This window comes from Calidris pugnax, unplaced genomic scaffold (assembly GCF_001431845.1).
Source record: "Calidris pugnax isolate Ruff unplaced genomic scaffold, ASM143184v1 scaffold50, whole genome shotgun sequence".
In the NCBI taxonomy this organism is placed as follows: domain Eukaryota; kingdom Metazoa; phylum Chordata; class Aves; order Charadriiformes; family Scolopacidae; genus Calidris; species Calidris pugnax.
In genome coordinates this window covers 660353-664747 of record NW_015090780.1, presented here as the reverse complement: position 1 = coordinate 664747, position 4395 = coordinate 660353, and positions in this window count along the sequence as shown.

The window sequence follows — 4395 nt, the reverse complement described above, 5'->3', positions numbered from 1 at the left end:
GGTGTTGTGCTTGTGGCCAGAGCAGGGGTTGAGGGGGGGGGGACACCCCAGCTCTGGCTCCGGTTCTGGCGCTGACCCAGAACCTGCTCCTGAGGAAAACGTTTCGCCTGAAAGTCCATGGAGGGAGCCCCCCCCAAGCCCACCGGTGATGCTCAGCACGTGGGGGACCACCAGGACTCTGGGCCACCTGTGTCCTCCCCCCTTCCCCCGCACTGGGAAGAGGAGGTGCAGCCCCAAGGCTGGCGAAGCACACGTATGATGTGAGACCCTCACCGTGGCCTCGGGCCCTGCCAATACCTGGGGGCTTTGGCTTCCCCACGGACGGGGATGGAGGGTGGGTGGCCGGCAGCCTCGGCACCTTTGCCAAGCGCTTCTGGCCACGGCGTGGGGTGACCACACACCCCGAGAAGGCACCGAGGTGCTGTGCGCGTTGGAGAGCCCCCAGGGCCGCAGGACCCCACAGGAACCCCAAACCCATGGGAAGGGGCTTTGGGTGCTCCTGGCGTGGGGCTGCCCCGGGGGTGGGAAAGCAGAACCCCCCCGGGCCGGCGGTGAGGCGGGAGCAGGCTGCCGGCACCAGGGCTGGCCCGGAGCTTATTTGGCTTATTTGGGTCTGGTGGGGAACGGCCTGGGGGGGTTGGGGATGGGGGGCACGGGGAGCAGGGACGGGGACGCGCTCTATAACGGGGAACACGTGTCTGATGCGTGACACCCGCCTGCCTCCGCAGGCTGGCACCCGCACCGGGGCTACGGAAACACCGCGGCTTAACGCAATGCCGACACACACACACACACACGCACGGCTACCGCTACACACCGACACATCTACAATGCTGATGGGTGGCCGTCAGGGAGCTGACCCCGCCCCAGGGCCACTCGGGACAGGGCTGGGACACACCAAGCATCCCTACCAAGGGCCCCGGGGTCACACCTCTCCTGGCACCGTGGTGCCCCCCCCACGGCTGAGCCCCTGCCTCCAAGCCACCCTGGGGGGGACACCGGGGCCCAGGGTTGGGGGGCAATGCCCTTCCCTTGGTGGCAGCTCCATCCAGCCCCACAGCAACAAGCAGGTACGGGGCAGCCTGCGACTGGAGGAACCGGTAGCCCCGAAACAGGGAGGCAGAGCCCCAGGGAGCAGGTGCCCCACAGCCCCCAGCACCCCACTGCCCAGGAGGGGTCAGAGGGGCTCTCACACACCCAGAGCACCCGGGGAATTGGGGATGTGGGGGAACCTCAGAGGCTACTTGAAGCAGCGAGTCCCTGCCGAGCCCAGTACAGCTCCTCCAGGCGCTGCCAGCCCCTGCCACGGCCTCATCCCTGGGGCTGGCAGCTCGGGGTGGCCGGGGTCCCCACCGACACCCCCCCCAGCACAGCCATACCTGAGCGCAGCCCCTGCCCCACAAATACAGCCAGCGGCAGCCGCCGAGCCAGCACTGCAGCCACGTGCTCCCCGGCAGCAGGAGGAGGCAGCTCGTTGCAGGAAGGAGCCATTAGGAAAAGCAAAGAAAAACCCTGGCTGGAGGAGCCGCTGCAGCAGGACCTTCCCCACCGGGGAAGCTCCTTGGCAGTGCTCCGCTGGGAAGCTCCTGCTCTTGGCGGGGCACAACGTGGAGGAGCACCCCGCCGGAGCATCGCCCACACGCCGCGCGCCCGCCGGCATCAGCTGCCGCTGCTCTCAGCTCCGTTTGGGGGGTTGCTTAAGGCAGATTTCCCTCAGCATCCCTTCCCAGCCACCCAGCTCCATCCCCGCCACCCCGGCAGCATCGCCCACCATGGCTGGGCATGGTGGGACCCGGCTCTGCCGGCTGAGACAATCCAGATGGGAGCGGGTCCCACGTGGGCACCGGTTCCCAAAAGCTAAAATGGGGGTTGGCTGCTCCGGGAAGGGCTCGTCCCTGCTGGGTTTTGGGGTGCAGAGCTGTCTCTGCACTGGGAGAGGAACAACACAGCCTCCCGCGGCCACGTGCGCATCACGTGCGTGCAACTTTCGCTCTTCCCAAAGTCAGCGGCTTTGGGGAGCGCACGCCGCAGGGAAAGAGCCAGTCCCGTGGGACGCCGAACCCCCAAAAGCCAGGGATCCCCCCACAAAACGGGGGTGTCGAGCAGGGAGAGCTCCACGTGGCTCTGTCACCCCTAAACACGGTGCAGCTGGGGGATGCCTCCCCAAGGGCTGCGAGGAGGAAGAGGAGAAAATTGAAGATATGGTTTAAACGCAGTCGAAAAGCAAAAGGAATTGGCCATTCCGCAGGGAATGGGCACGGCAGGGCGGGCACCGGGAGCCGGGGCTGGCGTGGGTGCTCCCGGAGAGCGGGAGGGAACACGGGGCAGCGGGCGGGAGCAGCCATGGCCGGCAACACCGCGGTGGCCAGAGCCACAGGGGGAAGGGGCCGGGCACTGACAATGAAAACCCGAGGAGACGTTTGCATTTCACGGGCAAACGACCACGGCGGGCGAGCCAGGCGTCCTGCGGGCACGAGGCAAGGCCCGGACAGAGGGAGGGATGAGGAGTGGGTGTGTGCCGGGGGGCGACGGGGTGAGCAGGGAGCTCTGCCTTCCAGCGGCTTCAAGGCAAAAATACCTGATTCCTGCATGTAAACAGCTGGTTTTGATTATTATTTTTTTTTTTTTTTTTTTCTCTCTATGGCCTGATTGGGGGAAAAAAAAAAAAAAAAAAAAAGAAAAAAAAAAAGAGTGTTACCTGCGGAGCACGGGACTCAGTAGGTAAAGACCAAGTCCGAGATGCTGGACATGAGCCAGTCCCCCGCTATCATCTCCGTCACCTCGGGCGTGCAATAGTCCGGGAACTCGAAGTGCGAGGAGCCTCCCCGCGGGAAGAGGTCGTGGTCCTTGTCGAAGACGGACCAGTCCAGGGCACCGCAGGTGGTGGCACCCGTGGCAGCCCGCCCAGGCAGGACCCCCAGCAGCTCTTCCTCCAGCTCCTCATCGGAGGAGCTGAAGGAGGAGGGAGGCGACCCAGCTGACATGGGAGAGGGGGACCCGCTCTCCGGGGACCTCCCCGGCTCGGGGCAGGTGGCAGCGGGGCTGGGGGGCGCGGGGGGCTCTTGGGGGCCACTCTCCCCACTGGGTGCCACGTGCCAGGCGGCCGTGCCGGGCTCCGCGGGGCAGTCCTCGGTGGGCACCTCCGGGGTGGGCTCCTGCGGGGTGTCGGGCGGCTTGGCGGGCTCGGGGCCCGGGGGCGCACGGCGGGGGCGGCTCCGCCGGGGCGGCGGTCGCTGAGATGCTCCGGAGGGGGTTCCCGGGGTCGGTCCGGTGACCTCCGAGCTCGGGGATGCTCCGCGGTTGTCCGGTCCGGGGATGCTCCGGGATGCTCCGCACCACCCCGGGGATGCTCCGCACCGGCTCAAGAATGCTCCGGGATCCTCCACACCGCCCCGGGGATGCTCCGGGATGCTCCGCACCGGCCCTAGGGATGCTCTGCACCGCCCCGAGGATGCTCCGGGATGCTCCGCACCGTCCCGGGGATGCTCCCCGCTGGTCCGAGGATGCTCCGGACCGGTTGGAGGGAGATGCTCCTCGCCGCCCCCGGGGTTTCTCCCCCGGTTGAGTCGGAGGATGCTCCGGTGGGGTGCGGTGCGGGGACGCTGCGGCGGGTGCGGGTCGGGGGGTTGCGCGGGGGCGGGTGCGGGCAGCCCGGGAGCCGCACGCCCCCCGGTGCCGCTCTTATAGCCGCCGCCGCCCCGCCCCCGGTAAACACCGCCGCGCCGGTTCTGTCAATGGGAGGCACCGCCCCCCCCCGGCCCATTGGCCGCGGGGCGGGGGGGAATATCCCGCTCCGCCAATGGGAGCCCTCCGGTGAGGGGTTGCTGGAGAGAATGGCAGGGCGGCACGCCCCGGTACCCCCGCCACGGCACCCCGGTGGCTCCCGGTGCCCCCACCTGAGCAGCACAACGCCCCCGCTACCTTCACAAGAGAGCCCTGGTATCCCGGTCTGGGCTCCCCGTTACCTCCGGTACCCACCCGGGGATGCTCCAACTACTGCCGGTACCCGCTGCTCCCCTGCTCTGGGTACCCCGGTGTCGCCGGTGCCACCCCCACCCGCACGTGGGCACCCCCGGGGAGACCCTACGGACCCCTGGCAGCTGCACCCCACACCGGGCACGGCTCTCCCCGGTGCCCCCGGCAGAGCTCTGGCCCGAGACAGCCCCCGGTGCCGTCCCGCTGGGGTTTGCGGCTGTCTCTTCCCCCGCCCCCTCCCCGCGGCGTGGGAAGGTCGGTGCCTCCGTGGGCACGTTCCTCCTCCCCGACCGGCGGCTTCTCCCCGGGGCTCGGTTGCCTGGCGGGAAGCGGGGGCCGCCGGCCGGGGGGATGCTCTCCCCACGGGGCGGGAGAGGGGGGGGCACACACGCCGCTCTCCCCGGTGACACGAGTGGGGCC